The sequence below is a fragment of the Ursus americanus genome, chromosome 5 (genome assembly GCF_024610735.1).
Source record: "Ursus americanus isolate L20-20 chromosome 5, mUrsAme1.1.p, whole genome shotgun sequence".
Classification (NCBI taxonomy): Eukaryota; Metazoa; Chordata; class Mammalia; order Carnivora; family Ursidae; genus Ursus; species Ursus americanus.
Window position 1 is genome coordinate 38,180,987 of NC_142131.1, and position 19,920 is coordinate 38,200,906.

Genomic DNA, 19,920 nt, shown 5'->3' on the forward strand with positions numbered 1-19,920 from the left:
ATTGCTGGAAAGTTCTTTAAGAGCCAGAACAGTGGGTGTAACTGAGTGCTCTAACCTGAAGGACGGGTCCAGTTAGTGCCCTCTGTCAGCTGGCGGATTACAGTTGACCTGTTGGAGCCCTCTGGTGTTAAAAGTCCTACTATTTAAAGCACAAGCCTCCTGTTAGTTACCATCTGGAGGCAGAGCCAGAGAGCAAAATAGCTTTCTGTTCCATCTCTCTGCCCCTTAGACTCACAGAACTTCTTGCCTTGCCCATCAGATTGCAAGGCTGACAACTCCTAAATATTCCAGATACAGGCCAGAAACCTCTTAAATTTCATGTCTAGGGAATTCATTCCTGACTCTCTCTGAGTCATGAAGAAAAAGAAATGCTTCTTTCGGGGGCTTTTAGGTTCACCTTCCAAGCCACAGTAATTCTAGCTTTGTTCTGGCATCCACGACCTAAAGGATCACTGTGCCGCTTCCTTGATGGCTCCCTAAGTCTCTTTCCTTCCCCAGGAGCTGCAGATATTTTCTTTTACTGATAATCTCAGCCCTTGAGGGGTCTGCAGTTCCAGGGCTTATGCCATCTTCATTGGGTTCCAACATGTTATCCAGACTTTCTCTGCTCACCGCCACTTTCATATCTGACCTGCTTTCCTACTCCAGCATCTCCAGTTTTTCAGTTGGCCTCTGAGTTGCTGTTTTTCTTGGGACAATGTCACATTCTGGGGCTTATGATATGCTTTCCTGATAGTGATATTGTCCAGATCCTCAGTTTGTTTCTTCATGTTCTTAAGCCTGCCCGTCAAAACTGCCACACATCAGGCCTGCTTATCTGTGTAGATGTCTGGGACTGTGTCTGGCAACTTTACCCCGCTGGTTTCACCTTCATTTGAGGATGATCACAAATGGACATCTGGATTTGTCTCAAGATTACTGGGATATCAATATCCATCCTTGCAGACTTAACGAGATCACTGACATGCCTTTACCATTTCTTCTGAAGACATTTCCTCAATTAAGGTGCTCTCCCTTTTCCATCAGTGACAAAGTTTGATGTTATCTCATAGAAATGGAAGGGTGCTTTCCACAATTACTCTTCTTTACGGGGTTCAACCTATTTGTGTGTGTGTGTGAGAGAGAGAGAGAATGAGAGAGAGAGTCTGACTTTTACCCATAGTTCATTTTGCTCTGAGAGGCCAAGTAGAGTAACTTGTCTTCAAGATGGCTGCCATCAGTTCGTCCTGTATGTGCAAATCATTCTCCCCTTGAGCAGTAGAATCTATGCTTCCACTTCTTGGAGTTTTAGCTGATTGGTGAATACTGCAACTAACAGCATAACTCACAGGAGAAGTGAGGCTAGGTCATACATAAGAAAGGTTACAGCTTCTGCCTGGCTCTCTTGGAATGCTCACTCTGGGGGAATCCAACCCCAATGATATAAGATAGCTGACTACCCCAAGACTGCTGTGCTATGAGAAGACCCAAGGTAGCCACACAGAGAAGCCATATGGACAGAGGTATGACAAATAAGCCCACAGCCATCCCAGCCCACATGTCAGATGTGTGAGTGGAGAAACCTTTAGAAGACTCCAACCTCTGCCTTCATTCAACGGAATGAATTTGAGGGACTCCAAAAGAGAGCTACCCAGCCGAGCCTTTAAACACCCAGAACCATGAAAAAAAAAAAATTAAATAGTTATAAGTCGCTAAATTTTGAGGGAGGTTTATTATACAGCAGTAGATAATCAGAATGCCAAATATCTATTTTTGGTAAGGAAACCTCTCAGGTTCAAGGTAGTAATACAACTGCATCAGTGATTATGCCACAGGGTTTGAAGTTCTGCTCCAACCTGTCTTTAAAAGCTGTGGCTTGATTAATTACTCTGGAAAGAGTACAGTGTCATGGTTACTTTAAGTTGCAATCTAGATGTGGCTTGAATGGGCTCTTCTCCAGAGTTGAGTGATGAAAGACATCAATTCAGTGCTGATGGACTAGCTTTGTCCTAGGACTTTATTCATGGAGAGGCTGACGTTATTAACTACAATATGAAAATAGGTCAAAGCCATAGAAAGTTAGAGGAAGAGGCCTTATATATAGAAATTACCTAGTCCAACCACCTACTTTTTTTTTTTAGATCAGATAAACAGAGGTGCACAGAGCTAAAGGGTCTTGCCCAGATCCAGATCTGGCTAGTGTCAATGCCAGGATAAGAATGCTCATCTCCTGGCCCAGGTGCAGTTCCTTTCACCATATCACTCTGCCTCTTGGATACTAAAGAAACTCTGAGGAAATGGTTGTATGCCATATGGTTTTATCTTCCCTTCCATTTATTCTCTATGTCCTATCTGCTGTCAGTCTGTACAATGGGGCTAATACCTACCTTATGTGATTTTTATGAGGGCTAAATGTGATAGCTTATGGAAATTATCTGGCACTTACTGTGTACTCAATAAATGGTAAGTATCGTCTTCAAGAGCCTAGTAAAACAAATTCTTTGGAATAACCATCTCAAGGGCCTTTAAACTGAAAGAATTTCCCCTCAAACAATACCCTAGGTATGAGAAATTCATCACTGGGGAGGACTCCAGAAGGCAATTCAGCATCCACCCAAGTTCTAACCCAGACAAGGAGACATTTCAACGACCTGTGAGAAAAGAGAGAGCGGGATGTGGATAATTAGCACGAGCGCATGGAATAACTCACCATCCTGCAAAGGGAAGCAGAGAGGCTGAGTCAGCTCTGGACACAAGAATAGGAAGAGAGCAGATCTGGATGTCTGGAGTTCTTTCTGTCAACTTTTTATAAAAATAAGTACCTCTAGCTGTCTGTCTGCTGAGGAGACATCCATCACCCGGTCTGTGAAAGTAGCTTTCCTTAGGCCTGTCTCTCCAGACTTCTGTTGTGGTTACTTGTCTCACTGTGGTTATCCCCACGTCTGCTTCTCTGTCTCCCTTGTATCATATGTGCTGTGTGTGTAAAACTTTTTATGTGAAGTCTGGGAATGGTTTTTAATACATTCGGAGCAATAAGCCAGAACCTCCACCTTTAATACCTGCTCCTGCCATTTCTCATCAGTGGGGCTATGAGCACATGTGGGGAGCAGCCACCCGTGACGGATCGGGGCCTCACCGTGCAGGGATGCAGATGGGGAGAAAGGGAGCCATTGTACCGAACACCTGTCCAGCAGTCTGGATCCACAGGAAAAGGTGTTCTAGCAACCATAGGGAACAGTGGGCACAGCCCAGATTGTGGACAGAGCAAACGAGGGATGCCGCAGTTTAATCATCATCGTGATTGCAGGCGATGAGCGGAAAAATCATTCTCACTGGCCCTTTGCTCACTTCATGGTAAGGGGAAGTGGCTGTCTCACAGCTGTTGGCAGATGCCTTCAGAGTTAGACGAGTGGGTTCAAATTCCAGGTCTGCTGCTGGTTGGCTTTATGATTTGTGGTAAACTATTTAAGTTCTTGGAGCTACAATTTCCTCACCTGAAAAATGGGGATGATAATAACGCCTGCTTTACAAGCAGGTTGTAAAGATCGCATGGAAGTCATGTAAGAAAAGTGCCTGTCACTGCTCTGGAATATTGCTGGTGCTCCCTTGATGAGGACTTTCAGAGTAAAGGGGGGAAATACTGTAAGGCGAATGAAATTAGCGTACTCATTTGGACTAAATCTTCACCCTCACACTTAAGCTGTCATTTAACCTTCCTGTATGTATTAAATGAGGATCATTTCGTCTCATCCCTTCACAGATTTAATGAATCTTAACCTTAGGTCTAGCTGGACTCCTTTTTCTCTGTAACACCAATATGCCTAGTTCCAGAAGCTGTGAGGGACGGCAAAATTTTAATCTGGGCTCAGGATTGGTCTGAATCTGTTTCTAAGACAAATTCAGAGATTTTCCCTTGTTGATGTGAAATTGAGCTCCTCCTCAAAAGGACGTATTACAAACATCTGCTACTATTATTTGTCCTTAAAAAATGTTAATGTTCTGTATAAACAGTGAAAAAGGAACTTCTAGTCCTAAGTGTTTTATTCAGTTGTGTAATAAGCATAACAGTGTATTGTGTTTATAGACTCAACTAATGCGAAGAAAAAGCGAGACAACCATTTATTGAGTGCTTGCTCTGCGGCAGGCATGGCACAATCTTCCCATGAAAACTGTAGCATTCCCATTTTATAGAGGAGAAATCTGAGGCTCCAAGAGGTTGAGTCTTTGCTAAAGTCCCTGCTGGTGATTGGTCGAGTCGGTGTTTGGATGAGGATCTGTCTGATTCCAAAGCCCCTGGTCTGCCCAGTCCGTTTTACTGCCTCCAGGCGAAGCTCCATTTGCTTGACTTTAATGAGGACACAACAGATACGCAATCTCACCATTTTCTTGGGCCATTGAGTTGCTATGGACATGCTCTCATCTTTGGAGTGACCCTACTGCTTCTATTCTAGGTGCAGATGATAGGAACTCTCTGTGCATATGTCAGCTATTTCCACATGCTGAGTGTGAAACTTTTAATCAAGTATTTCAGGAGAAGGCCACATCTGGAAACCGTTATCCAGATGTTATAAACCACTTTGGCCAGTGTTTGCCAGACTGCTGTCCAGGTGATGAGTATAGGACACCCCTCTCCATATGTGGAAGATGTTCTGGAGGGATGGAGAACTGGGATATTTGTAACTACTGTGCCGCATTCTTCCCTGGAAGGGATGTCAGGGACCTATGTCATACACCTCCCAAAGCAAAGGTTTCCTGATGGTTCAGAAGAATCTCTAATGTCCAGATTTTTTAAGAACTAGAATCCCCATCCACAAGTGCCATGGCTCCCTATGATTCACACAGCTCTGTTTTAAGACAGAAATGACACAGGTAACTGAGTGCCCTTCAAACTTGATGATCTGTTCCATATCGCACAACCTTTTGGTTTTGATCCCAGTGTTCATTGCTGCTCTTCACTGCCAACTGCACTCAGCCTACTAAAAGGAAGCAACATGGCATCAGGCAAAAACGGTAAAAGGCATAAAAGTGGACGTTAAACTAGCTGCATTCAAATCAATTGCTTTCTGCCTCTGTGACCTGGGATGAGTTATCCTTAATCTCACTAAGCCTCCGTTTTCTCCCCTGAAAAATGATAATACAGTGGTAATGCCACACTACATCAGGCTGTGGTGAGCCTCTGAGGAGATGGTGTGTGTAAAGCCTTGAGCACAGTGTGAGTACTCAGTGAACATTTTTATTGTGGTGGTGGCTGTCGATGACCATTTGTTCTAAGAGAATGTGATGTCTTCCGCAGGCTGGGAGGTGAATGGCAGGTGTTGGGGTCACTTGTGTTGAAATTCAAACAATTGGCTAGTGATTGGGTCCAGAGGAGGGAAAGGCTGGCTGGGGAGGGGCTGAGGTCTAGCTGATGCTATTTACATTCACACTAGCAGACTCGACTTGTAATCTGGCCCAACCAGCCAGATTCAAAACCAGCCTCTCCACAGGAATTTCACACATGCAAATGAGGATTTTGATGGTCCTTGTAAAATAACCTCTAGTTTAGTCTGCAGAGCCCTGCCATTTGAGAGCCAAAGTCCTCAAGATGGGCCAAATTGACTGCACAATTGCTCTAGTCTGATCCTGGCTTCAGGAACCACAGAGGCAACTGTTTTCAACCTTCCAGTCTGGGAGGATGCTGTCAGCATTACTGCTGAGTGAGTGAGCCCTGTGGTTATTTCTGAACACAGGGAGCCAAACAACACTTAGACCGAGGAAACAAAAGTGAACCCCCATTAGCTCCTACTGTTTAATGAAATGTTCAAGCAAAAATGTCAGTTCGACCTTTATGAATGAGACTCCTGGGCCTATAAAGTCAGTAGGACCCTTTCAAGTTGTACCCATTGACAAATTTTCCTTGAGACATTCAACATGTAGGATCTCTTCTTATATAAAGTTATATTATGAATTATTCACTTACGTCTTAAAAAGGTTTTTTTTTTCATTTTTTTTTCAGGAGGGTGAAATAGTTGAAATACTTAAGCACAGTTTTGCTTAGATTTATCTGATACATCTGGATTATTTTAGTTTCAGGCAAAGATCCATTAGGATCAAACAAAATAAAACTATGTTGTCTTCAAACTATATTTTTGACTAACATTTCCACCTTAAAGCAAATTATGTTTATATAGCTTGATACAGAGGAAAGTCATTCTTACTCTGATTTCTTGTATGATCTCTTTGAATTTACTTTTTTCTCCCTCTACCTCACATGTGGGCCTGTCCCAAGAGTCTGTCCTTGGTCCTCTTCCCCAGTCTCACAACACTTCTGACCAGAGTTCTTAGTCATCTCTTCTGCTTTGCTGTCACCTCTATTCAAGTGCCATCCAATTAGTGATGCTAAGAGAAAAAAAATAAGAGAATGACCCTTGCTTCCAATGCATGGATTGAGCTTGGAGAGCCCACAGAACGTTCAAGTAGGAAAGTCCATCAGAAACATGCAGAGGCACTTCTAAGCCAAAGCTCTATTCAACTCTCTCTTGCCTATAATCATGCCTTGAAAAAGCTCCTGTTTTAATAAATCATGGCCCATATCTGTTTGCCAGAGAAACTGACGAAGCAGGTTTGTTTTTCTTTTTTTTTCCCCCTAGCCTGTGGGGTCTCCCATTTCATGCTTCTGTTTATCCAAGTTTTATTTGCAATATCTTAATAAATCTCTATGCTGTAGGATCACGTGGACATGAAGATGGTTTCAGGGGTTACCCACGAGGGCTGTAATGTTAGGAACCATATGGCAGTGCTTTCCTACAGAGGACTAGGGGATCTCACTGCGTGAGACTGAAGTCAGGTTTCTTGCTCTTGACTTAAGGAAAGTGCTTCAGACAGAAGACCAGATGGAGTCTGGTCTATCCCAAACCACCACTGGGATAGGGACAGCAAAAAATGGCCATGCTATTCCTCCCTTGCTTGGATGATGACAGGTGGGACGCAAATTACTGCTATAATAAAAGCGTAAGTAAAAAGTCTTCCTGGCCTGCAGATATTAATGAAGTCACATCAGTGCACTTCCTTAGTCCCCTTCTTAAATCCTGCCCACATCACTTTGGGGAGCCCTCAGGACTATTCTGCTTGGGTTAATATTTTGATATCATTCCATCTGAGCATGTATTTGGCATATATTGTTTTGTCGTCTCTTTTTTCATTTAGTGTACTGTAAACTTTCTCCTGTAGGTTATATATTTTTCTATAACATGATTTTTTGTATGGTTACATGGTATTCCATCATATGGCTAATTTGTTTAACCAGTCTTTTATTGTACATTTACTACCAATAATAAGTAGTTCTGTGGTGAACACCTCTACACACATTCCTAATTATTGTCCTGAAATAATTAATTCCTGGGCATGAAATTGCTTGGTCAAGTGCTCATCAGAAAGGGTTAATGCTAGTATTATTAATAAATAATTATATCTCAAGTACTTGGGCCCAAGGGAGGCAACTCCTCTGGAAGGAGCACTTGGAAACAAAAATACAGCACTTACAGCCTTTAAAAAAACACATTTTAAGGACGAAGAATCATTCCCAATTTATCAATGCAAAAGAACAATTTCGAATTTTTGAAACTCCTTTGTAATTGACATTTGTTTCCTAAAATATAAATTAGATATAATGTTTTTATGTAGGAGTGGTAGTATCTATTTAAAGAACAATAATGTATAAATTATGTATTAGTGATATTTATCATCAACAAGTCGTGCAACTCTGGACAGATATTGTATACTTTATGTGAAAGCTCAGCCTCCAGAAGTTTGTTAATTTTCTACTACAGAGATTTTAAAGTTCCAGGGGTCTGTAAGGGATTAAGTGGAAGGTATGACTTGTATCCTTAACTAGATTTTAAGAGAAAGGAGTTGTCACCAATATATTTTGTCCAAATGTCTTATTAAAGATACCCCCAAGAACAGAGCTTGGAAGCAAGGGTAGCCCGGACACCCCTAGCAGCCCCATCATTCGGTATTTTAATAACTCATTGGCAACAGGATGAAGTCGTTTATGTTCCAGACTTTGCCTCCTGGTATCTAGATTTTTATAGGTGTTTTGACTGAGGTGTAGAGGAGGCATTTTTTGGCCACTGATTTCTATTCCAGATTGCGGGATGTGAATAATTTGGTAAATTAACATCAATGGGTTAGACTGTTCTTTGTTACCGAAGGCCCCTGGGCTGCCTGTTCCCCTGGATGGTCACATTAATTTGCAACCACAGGAGGATGGCTGCTGGGCACATACGCCCAAGTTAAATTTCCTTTTGCAGGTTTTCCCCCTATTTTGGATATTCAGGTAGCCACTGAAGTCTGAGGCAGCTCTCTCTTGTGCATTCATAATCCTGACTAAAGCTAGGGTTTCCAAAACTAATATCAGGGAGGAAAGATCCAAACCTTAGTGCTTTTGTGGCTTTTTTTTTTTTTTTCTTTTCCTGGGGCCAGCTTTCGGCCATGTTTCCAATGATCAGTCTGTACACCTAGTTATACACTAAATGCATAAACTGTGTGTGCTACAAATGATGTTTTTCTAGCCTGTCCGTATAGCCTATTAAACCAGAGCTGGCAGTTTTCCATCCCTTAGGAGAAGCATTTGGCATAAATAATATTGTCATTTGGGAAGGCTAGACATGGTTTGAAGAAGTGACCTTGTGTAAATATTGTCTGAGGTATGACTGAGGCTAAATTATATGACAGGGAGCTAGTACAGTCTGGGCTCCGCGCCCTCCTGGTAATGAAGTTGCTTCTTGTAGTAATGGAACTATTTGAATCAAAAAATGTAATCAAATATATCAGATGCTGTTAAAAACACAGAAACCAGCCTATTTAGGAACCTCCAGAGTCCAAAGGATGGCAAAATGGTCCTGGAATTTCTTTGTCATTCCAATGACTTTGTCTTTGTAAGAGAGAAAATGTCCTAGAGAGTGCCTTTTGTCTTCACCACAGAACTTCCCCCAGTGTTGAGACTGCTGAGCATGCCAGGCCTTTGTTGATCCTCCGCCCACATCTGGGATGAGCAGTGGGCACAGAGCACAGAGTTGCTGGCTTTTTGTGGGAAAGCTGGTATATCAGTAGCACAATACACCCCCGCCACCCCCAGCCAGTTACTTTCCATTCCCCTCCCACCATCCTTGTTTAGAATTTTATTTCCTCTCTCCCGGCCTATGTTACTCAAACAACCTACTAATTATACAGAACTCCTGCCCTTCACCTTTCTCTTCCTTTTAATTGATTTGCCAGATCTGTCTTTCAAAAGCATGATTTGCTTTTCATCAATTCATTGATATATTCATCTATTCATTCAACAAATATTTATTGAATGTCAACCATGTGTCAACCACTTAGCTCTCTGCTATAATAAGATGTACAGTCTAATGGGGCAGACAGATATTTGACAAATAATCCTAGTACTAAATAGACAATTATAAGCTAGCCGTGAACATTCTGTAGTAACGAAGCAAGAGTCTTTGATAGTATAAAACAAAGCAACTCTCTCTGGATGGAGGAGGAAGGGAGGCCCCGTCTGAGGAAATGATAATTAAGTTGCAATATGTTTATGTATAGGTACATATTATAGGTACAGATTTTAGCTAGGCAAAGGAGTGAGCAGGAGAGTGAGGACAGGATGGGGTGGGTGGAGGGTTTCCCAAAAAGAGGTGCTGGCCATGGCAGGGGGCAGCATTGTGCCATCTGAGGAATGGAGAGAAGGCCACTGCTGGAGTATGGAGAATGAGGGCGACACCAGCAGGGCTATGTGAGGCATGTTAAGAATTGTGGTCTCTGTCTCCCAGCTGTGGGAAGTCATTAAAGACCATGTAAGCAGGCTGTGATTGGATCAGATTGGCATTTAGTAAAGTCGGCTTGGGCCACAGAGGGGAGAATTGATTGGCAGTGGCCAAAGAGATCAGGAAGGAGAGATAATAGTGAACCCAGCTATTAGCAGTGGGGATGAGAAATAGTTTTGAACATTGTTTATGTGGGGAATAAAAGACACAGTGTTTGACGATGAATTGGACATGAGGGAGAGGAAATCATTGAAGATGGCTGTGAGATTCCAATGTGTGCAGCGGGATTGGTTGAGTTGTTACTGAGTGAAGGACTACTAAAAAGAGGACTGAAATCACGAGCAAAGACCTCAGATTAGGAACAAACTTGATGATTTTCAAGGAATATCAAGGAGGAGAGCAGTAGGAGATGAAAATGCAGAGATGTGACTGGGAAAGTTGGCAGACTGGATCATGTAGGGCCTTATAGACCACTGGAAAAGGATTTTAGCTTTTAACTGAAATGAGAAGCTATTGGAGGGTTTTGATCAGAGGACTTACATGATCTGACTTAATACTTTTAAGAGATTACTGTGCCTGTTCTATGGAGAAAAGACTCTAGGGAGATAAGACCAACATCGAGGAGATCATTTGGGTAAAAATCACAATCATCCAAGGTGAAGGTGGTGGTGGTGGTGGTAATTTCCATCAGAGTGGTAGCTGAGAAAGTGGTAAGAAGTGGTAGAACCTGGATGGGTTTTTAATATAGAACCATCAACATTTTCTGATGTTTGAATGTAGTGAGAAAGAAAGAGAAGAATGAAAGATGACACCAAGATTTTTGGCTTGAGCTACTGGAAAGATGGGTTGCCACTCACAAAGATGTAGAAGATGGCTGGAAATTCAGGAGTTTGGTTTTTAATATTACATTTGAGATCCTTATTAGATATCCAAGTGGAAAGATTAAGTAGGCTATTGGACATAGGGCCTAAACTTCAAAGGAGAGATATAGCATAAAAATATAAATTGGGGGGGGGGTGCCTGAGTGGCTCAGTCGTTAAGCGTCTGCCTTCAGCTTGGGGCGTGATCCTGGCGTTCTGGGATCGAGCCCCACATCAGGCTCCTCTGCTATGAGCCTGCTTCTTCCTCTCCCACTCCCCCTGCTTGTGTTCCCTCTCTCGCTGGCTGTCTCTCTCTCTGTTAAATAAATAAATAAAATCTTTAAAATATATATATTTTAAATTATATATATATATATATATATATATATATATATATATATATATATATATATAAATTGGGGGGGCACCTGGGTGGCTCAGTCAGTTAAGCATCTGCGTTCAGCTCTGGTCATGATCCCAGGCTCCTGGGATCGAGCCACAAATCGGGCTGCCAGCTCAGTGGGGGTCCTGCTTCTCCCTCTCCCTACCGCTCTCCCTGCTTGTGCTGGTTCTCTCTCTCGCTATCTGTGTCAATTATATAAACAAAATCTTTAATATATATATATTATAAATTTGGTCATATTTGAGGTGTGGATAGACGATACTCAAACTCATGAGAAAGGATGAATTCCCCAGAGGAGAAAGGATAATTAGAGAAGAAATGAAAATGTTTAGAAGCTAAGCATAAAGAAGAAAATCTACTCAGTGATCAGGGTTGATATCACCAGTAGTGAGACATACCAACATCATGTACCCCTTGCTGTGATGCACTGAGAAGAGTATAACATCACTTATGTGGTATTTTTGCCAAAAAATACCGTGAGAAAATACCAGACATTCAAATTGAGGGACATTCTACAAAATAATTGACCAGCACTTTTCAAAAGGTCAAGGTCATGAAAGACAATGAATGACTAAGAAACTCAGATTAAAGCATGACAAGTAAATACAACGTGAGATCCCAGATTGGATCCTGAAACAGAAAAAGGAAGTTAGTGGGAAAACTGCTAAAATTCAAATAAATACTGTAGTTCGGTTAATAGTATTGTACCAATGGTATTTTCCTGGTTTGGATCATTGTACTATGGTCACATAAAATGTAAATACTAAGGGAAGCTGGTTTAAAGAAATGGGGGAACTTTCTATTTTATTTTTTGCAACTTGTCTATAAGTCTAAAATTATTCCCAAAGAAAAAGTTAAAAAAATTAGGTTTATGGCTTTTAGGCATGTACCCCCCAAGGATGTGGCTGCCCTCACTTCTAGTCTTTCTAGAAAGTTTGGCATAGAGATGCTGGAGACATAGGCAGGACCACCCATTGGGGTCTTTAGAGTGTGTTAAAGACTTTGGACTTTCCTCTAAAAGCCAGTGAAGGATTAAGCAGGGAATGTAGAAGAAGATGGGAAACTAGACATGTTTGTTTTAGGCAAAAAGAGACAAGAAAACAGAATAAATACTGGGTTAGGCCCAGATTCAGGCAAACACCCAGTTACTCTCAATTATTCATCCTGTTCTCCAAACAGAATTGACCATGAGTTAGTTCATGACTCACAAGGGTGTTAGCACATTGTAACGTCTGGCTGGGAAGATTGCTTAAATCCCAAAGGATTATCCTTGCGGAGCCTTGCAAGCGTCCTGTTTTCTCCTGGCACTCCTACAGTTCAGCCATAACTGTAGAGGGGATTTTAAGCTTGTAAGCCTGAAAGGTAAGATGTGTGTGCATTATATCTCATCCTCCCTCTCCAGAATGATTCCAGAACAACGACTGCAGCTGGACTGAGATACCAACCTACAGTGAATGAGGAAATGAGCATTAGGAATGAGGCGAGAGACTTCCTGCACCGGCCTTCTCAGCCAAATCCACAAGAGGAGAGGGTTGCGGTGAGCTGGGGTGTGGTGGGAAGTATTAAAGATTCCATCGCATCAAAATTCCCAAGGGTGTTGTGGACCGGTTGGAGATGGTGACTGAGAAGTGCTAATTAGAGAATTATATATTAAATATCAGCCTTGGGGAAATTGTAAAAGTGGTTCATAAAGAAGACAGAAAGTTTCTCTGAAGCTGGGGAGAAAGGGTGAACCATGGAGACAGATGTGCCCTTTAATCTGCCCACTGCCCTATGGAGTATGGGCTAAAATGAGGAGAATCCGTGGAGTCTAGGGTAAGATCACCTCTGCACCCTCCCTATCACCAACCTACCTCATTGCCTGGTCTGGCAGGAAACTGCATGTCAGCACCGATGGCTAGATCTGCTCTCAGAAACTCTGAAATCATGCAGTCTAATACCCTAAGGCTTAGAGCCTACAAAATGCTATTATTAATGGTAGCTGTCAATTTCTGAATACCTACCGCATGCTAGGTTCTTTATATAGTTGTTTCTAATCCTTCCAGCAATCCTTCCAGGTGGTCATTATCATCCCTATATTACAGGGGATCTTAATGGTAAGGAAATAGAGGTTTAGCTTGTCAGAGGTTATACAACTAGTGGATGACTGAGTCAGGATCTGAACCCAGGACTGGCTTCCCGCAGAATCCCAGAGCTCTCCACTGAAATTAATGTCTCCCTGATCCTGAAAGAACCCATGGAGCAAGAAGTAAATAATCCCCTAGGAGAACATTAGTGACTCTGGGACTCGCCGAGACTGGCACTGACCCAATTTTATAGACATACACCAATGTGCAGGATTTTAGGGTGTTTCACTAGGGATGTGGAATCAGCAGCCCATGACTCATCTGGCCGAATTCGGGGGAGGCTGCCTGATGGTGCTGCTGCAGGCAGTTTACAGTAAGTGAGGTCTGTGAAGAGTGAGGGGGAAGGGCATGAAGAATCATGACCAGCACACCTGGGCTCCTGATGTTGGAAAATCATGAGGAGGTTCTGTCAGCGTTGGCCTGAAGTTACATTTCTGGCTTACATTTGGGTGGCTTACCAAGCGTCAGAGGCGGAAAGAACAAATCATGTTGAGAGTTTGACAGCAAAGTCCAGAGTTCTAGCTGGCTCTTTGCCACAGACTTGACATGTGAAGAGGAGCAGAGAAGCTTCTTCTTTACCATCAAAGTCTGTCATCTGCCCTGGGTGTCCCACAGAGAAAAAGGTAGCCAGGCCTCAACCCCACTTTCTGGAAAGAACCCCTTTGATGCAGAATTACGGAGAAGTCCAGGCCTACAAAAGACATTATATACCAAGCTACCACACTGATAAAATAGTTATGCTATTAACTATTTTCATTAAGCTCAAGCAATAGGACAAGACCATTCTGGGTGTTGGGGACATTTTAAGAAGTCAGTGTGTTCCAGAAAAGGTAAAGGAGAAAAGAAAGAAAAGTCACCTTCTTCGTATGGGTATTGAGAAGCACGAACACTGTAGCACCATTTATAAGATCAGACCCCTACCTTTTCCTCATTCTGTCTCCCACTGTTGCTTTTCTAAGCCTTTGCTCCAGCTATGTTATTCTCTTGTTGGTCTGCTTTTACGTGTTTTTCTCTCCTCCCCATTCTCCCCATCACCTCAGTAGCTCTTACTTGTCCTTCACGACTCAGCTCACTGTTTCCCCCGAGATGTCTTCCCTGTCTACCTAAGCTGCTTCCAGCAAGAGACTAGACTTCTCTACATGGATGTCCCACTGGTTCCTCCTACTAAATTGACCTGCACCTCACCCGGGTTCCTTATCACATCGCCTTCATCAACCATCTTTGATTCTTCTCTCCCCACCTCCTTTATTCATTCACCCAGTAAGTCCTGTGGGTCCGTTCAGATAACAAGATTAAACCCTTAGTAGACGTTAGTATTGTCAAAAGTACTCTATGTATGTTAGCTCATTTAAGCCTCATAACAACACTTTAAGGTGGATCCTATCATACTATTGCTTTACAGATGAGGAAGGGGAGGCAGAAAAGACTAAATAATTTGTCTAAGATCGCACAGCTATAAAGTGATGGAGCCAGGAGTGGAATTCCAAAGCCCGCATTTCCTAAATATGTCTCAGTCCCCACAGGCCGTCCTAATCTCATTTCCCCGTGCAGTCTATCCCTACAATGCAGTCAGAATGATTTTTCTGAGTGAAGTGTCCTTAAAACCCGTTGGCTTCTTATTTCCCTCCAGACAGAGTCCAAACTTCTGAAGGCAACAGAAACAACACTTGACCCATATGCCTCTGCCCACCTTCCAACCTTGTCTCATGCCACTCCTCACCTCAACCCCTGGGCCCAGGACTTCCTGTGTGTGGAGCTCCATGGCCTTCTCGACTCTCTCTGTCTGACCAATTTCTCTTTGCCTCAAGTCTCAGCTTAGACGTCACTTCTTTCAGCATGATCTCCCTGGCCCCGACTCCGTTGTCCTGCCATGGCATCCAGTGCCTACCCCTTTGCGACACCATCCTACCCTTATGAGGTGTGCTCCATTCCTCTGTCTCCTCCACCAGCTGTAAGCCCTATGAATGCAGATACTGGGTCTTGTTTTCAGTGAATCCCCACGGAATAGCAAAGTATGCAACAAATGTTTGTTAAATGAAGGAATAAAGGGCATGCTCTGGGTCAAAGTTCTGACCTGGCTGATTGTACAAAGTTCCCTATCCCTATATTTTCCCACTTATGTAACACACAAAATTGCCAGATTTGTGACCCAAGTTGGTATTAAAGGGCAGATGACATGGAAGAGGTGACCACAAAGGGAAGCAGCCACTCTTCCCTTGACACAATATCAACATCCACTTCCCAGGGGATACTAAGCCTTCCTGGAACTTTTTGCATGAGAGTCTGGCTTTAAATCATTTGCCCTGCATGTGCCCATCAACCAAAGGGCCGTGTGAGAGTTCAGGCTACCTATGGTTCCTTTCAGGTGTCATCACTACTCATTTATTGGCTTTTGGACATGGATATAGCTCTACTAAGTCTCATTTTACTCATCTGGAGAAGACCACCTGGGTTTCAGTATACAAATTAGATGCACTGACTAACCCTTCCAACCTAAATGACTAAATGAAAGAAGAGGGAAAAAAAGTGGTTTTGGTTTTTGTTTTAACCACATTGTTAAAGTGTCTTAAAAGTAAAGAATCTGTGAATTGCAAAAGTAAGGTAAGAGCAGGAACCCAGAAGTCATTCAGTAACAAGGTGATTTTCACTCTGAGGTTTTTGCCTAGGCCAGGACATGTGAACTTCTGTTTTGATGGATGTGCAGAACTTGAGAAGTAGGAGATAAAGCCTTGAGCTTGCCCAAAGTGGAGATTGAATTAGACGCCCCAAAATAAACTGGGATCCCAAGGCATGAACCAGCAAAACACCCTGCTATGCAGAAGGTGAGAGCAAGGAGGGACAGGGCAACATAATAGTTCCTTATATTGACCTAGTCATTGGGTGGAGAGACGAAACAACTCCTCCCCCAGGACGAAAGAACCATAACTGAGCCTTCATAAAGATATATCAGTCTGAATTCATGCCACCTGTGTGGTCAAAAAAATGTTGCATGAAGAAGCAACTTAAAGTAGTACCAGAGTAGTGCCCCAGGAGGCTGGCAGAGTAATTTGAATCTTCTTGAAAGGAACTCAATTTCAACTCAAGCCTTTAACATTTTCTTCAGATAAAGTTACAAGGAAAATGGACAACTCATGATAAAGTAAAACTCAAAAAGCATCCTAGGAAAACAGCACACTGTGAATGAAAACAAGAAGAGAGGGACACCTGGGTGGCGTGGTTGGTTGGGCGTCTGCCTGTGGCTTGGGTCATGATCTCGACGTCCTGGGATTGAGCCTCATGTCGGGCTCCCTGCTCTGCTGGGAGTCTGCTTCTCCCTCTCCCTCTGCTCTTCCTCCCTGCTCGTACTCGCTCGCTCTCTCTCTCTCAAATAAATAAATAAATAATCTTTTTAAAAAAGAAGAAAAAAGTGCAAAGCAAGATTGCAATTATGAAAATATTTAATAGGTGAAAAGAAGACATTATGAACAACTTTATACCAATGAATTTGAAAACTTAGATGAAACGGGTTGAATCCTAGAAAAATATAACTCAGAAAAACTGACTCAAAGAGTAGAAAATCTGCAAAAACAAACCAAGAAAACCAGAAAATCTGAATAGTTTGTTCTTTCTCTTTCTTTCTTTCTTTCTTTCTTTCTTTCTTTCTTTCTTTCTTTCTTTCAGAATAGTCCTACCTTAGTTTAAAAAAAAATTAGTAATTTAAAAGCTTTCCACACACACAAAACAACGAAACAAAGAGCCACCAGACTCAAATGACTCAGAAAAGTATTTGATAAAATTTAACTTCTATTCATTATTAAAAAAAGAAAACTAGAGGCAAAAAAGAGATGCACCTAACCTAGAAAATAGTATCCACAAAAATATCTACAGAAAGCATTTAATTTAAAAGGAAATATTGAAAAAGTTGTTTGTTTGTTTTTTTTTTTTTAAGTTCCATCTATTCCCTAATGTGAGGCTTGAACTCACGACCCAAGATCAAGAGTCACAGGATCTTCCCACTGGGCGAGCCAGATACCCCAAACTTGAAAATGTTCTATTTAAGATCCCCACCATCCCCAAAAAAGGAAGTCCATTTTTTTACTGGAAAATCCTAGCAATGATTAGAAAATTAGAGAAGATAAGAAAGGAAAAAAAAAAATAAAGAACATTGTTTGCCCAGCTAGTGCTTGAAATTTTTTTTTCTATTTATTTATTTATTTTTAAGATGTCAATCTTTCCACATTTATTTCTTTTTTATAATTTTTATTTTGTTATATTAGTCACCATACAATACGTCCCCAGTAGTGCTTAAAAATTTAAATGAAAAGAAAGGCTCTGAACGCTCAAAAGGATCTACAAATTGAGGATGAATAAGTGAGTTTGAAGAAAGACTGGATGCAAGAGCAATATGTGAACAATCACATTCATTGTTAATGTTCAGTTAAAAAAAAGTATTTTATGGGGCGCCTGGATGGCTCAGTCCTTAAGCGTCTGCCTTCATGATCCCGGCGTTCTGGGATCGAATCCCACATCAGGCTTCTCTCCTAGGAGCCTGCTTCTTCCTCTCCCACTCCCCCTGCTTGTGTTCCCTCTCTCGCTGTCTCTCTCTCTCTGTCAAATAAATAAATAAATAAAATCTTTTAAAAAAAGTATTTTAAAGAAAATAGTCATTTATGGAAACATCAAAATATAAGTAAGAACAAATCTAAGAAGAAAACGTGAAACTGCTTTGTGAAGAAAATTATATTGCAAGGTTAAAGAAGACCTAGGAAATGGAGCCATATAGCAAATTTTTCAACAGGAAGCTTCAATAACTTAAGGAAGGTTAAATATAGAGATTCTGTAGAGTTCCAGTCAGTATTTTCCAGAGATTGTCCTGGACATTGACAAATTATTACTAGAATTTTTATGAAAGAGCACAAGTCCTAGAATATCTGATACTCTTGGGAAGACAAAGAGAAGCTAGGGGATTTGCCCTACAGGATACCAAGACCTAATAAAGCTATAGGAATTAAGTCAATGTGACTGGTATTGATGCAGGGTCAGACAAACAGATCAATAGAAAAGTATAGAGGACTCCAAACAGATATGCACATATGGAAACTTGAATTAAGACAAAGGAGCCATTGGGGCATCTGGGTAGCTCAGTGGGTTAAGACAAAGTAGCCACTGTAGATAGCATGGAAAGAAAGAAATAGTGTGGGAACACTTGGCTATCAATATGGAAAAACCTAAAATTAAATTCCAATTTACAAATGACAAGCTCAAGTGTAATAAAGACTTAAATATGAAAGGCAAAGGTATAAACTTTCAGAAGACAAATGAGAAGAATATCTTCAGGATACTCTAAGAGTAAAAAAGGATTTCTTTAAGCCAAATACAAAAACATAGACCATAAAATAAATATTGAAAAATTCAATTCTATTAAAGGTCTGTCATCAAAAGACATCGCATAGAGAGTAAAAAGAAAAGTCATAAAGATGAAGAAGGTATTCCAACACATAAAATCAATAATCGAAAAGACTAGTACCCAGAGTATTTTAAAAAATAATACTAATCTATAAGAAAAAGACAACACAATCCAATAGAAAAATGGACAAAAATGGGCCCTTTATGAGAGAGAGGTTCAGCCTCACTAGTGCTCATCCTTTTTAGTAATCGAGGAAATACCCATTAAAATGTTAATTTCCTACTCACCAAATGGGCAAAAATTCTAATTCTGATAAATCTAGATGTTGGCCAATCTGTGATGAGACCTCTCATCACCTGTTAGCAGGAACGGAACTGGTATAAGCATCACAAATACACTTTGGCAATACCTAGTAAAGTTAAAATGTGCTTATCCTAAACCCATCCGTTATATTTCTGAGTAGGTAGCCTAGGGAAATTCTGCCTATGTGCACTGAAAGATGTGTAGAAGAATGTACTAGCAGCATTGTTCATGATAGCTCCGATTGATAACACCTTGAATATCCATAGAGTAGAATAGATAGTGTTTCTCGATTCAACAGAAAATTACACAGCAGAGAAAATGATTGAGCTACTTTTACATGTATCAACATGGGTGAATCTTTAAAAACATAACACTGATTGAAAGAAATAAGCTATTAAGACTACTACAAACTGTATGATTCCAGTTATATAAAGAAAAAGTTGGCAAAACTATTATACTCTAAGAGATGCAGACATAGTTGGTAAACTATAAAGAGAAGCAGGGCTATGATTAAAACAGAATTCAGATGCTGTTTTTCTTGCAGGGAAGAGAGGGTGGTACCATTGGAGAGAGGTCCACAGAAACCTCTAAGATAACAGGTAATATTCTTTTTCTTATTCTGTACAGTGGTTTCACATTCTATTATTATTTTTAAAATTTTACAGATAAAATTTATTCATTTTAAAATAGATGTATTCTGCAATGAAAACTCTGGTTTCTGCTGTTACGGCAAAAATCAAACGACACAAGGTGAATGAAGTGCCAGGCATCTAAGAAGTGCTCAATATGATATGTGTCTAAATTAAAAAAAATAGGATAAAATAACTTTTCCCTGAGGCCTAGGGGTGAGACAGGGAGGCACAGAAGAGTGGGCTGTGGATAGCAGGACAGATTCTTATGGGCCCCAAGTAAGGATGCAGAGACTTGGACATTGGCTGGAGCTCATCCAGTCCTTGAAGAGTCTGCCAAGTGAAGCAGGCAGACACATTCCAGAAGATGGCATGTTTACAACTTCTTGGCCCACACCACTGCCATAAAAGCAGCCTGCCCAGATCCCTTT

At 41.3% G+C, this 19,920-nt stretch overlaps 1 long non-coding RNA gene across 1 annotated transcript in view; it reads left to right on the forward strand.

Annotated features, from left to right (window-relative positions):
• The window catches only part of LOC148110078 (uncharacterized), a 46,503-nt gene that overhangs the window by 21,923 nt on the left and 4,660 nt on the right, over positions 1 to 19,920 (forward strand). Inside the window, exons 3-4 of the long non-coding RNA XR_015724497.1 lie at positions 12,448 to 12,582; positions 19,405 to 19,459. This is a non-coding gene — a long non-coding RNA (uncharacterized LOC148110078). The remainder of the gene's footprint in view (positions 1 to 12,447; positions 12,583 to 19,404; positions 19,460 to 19,920) is intronic.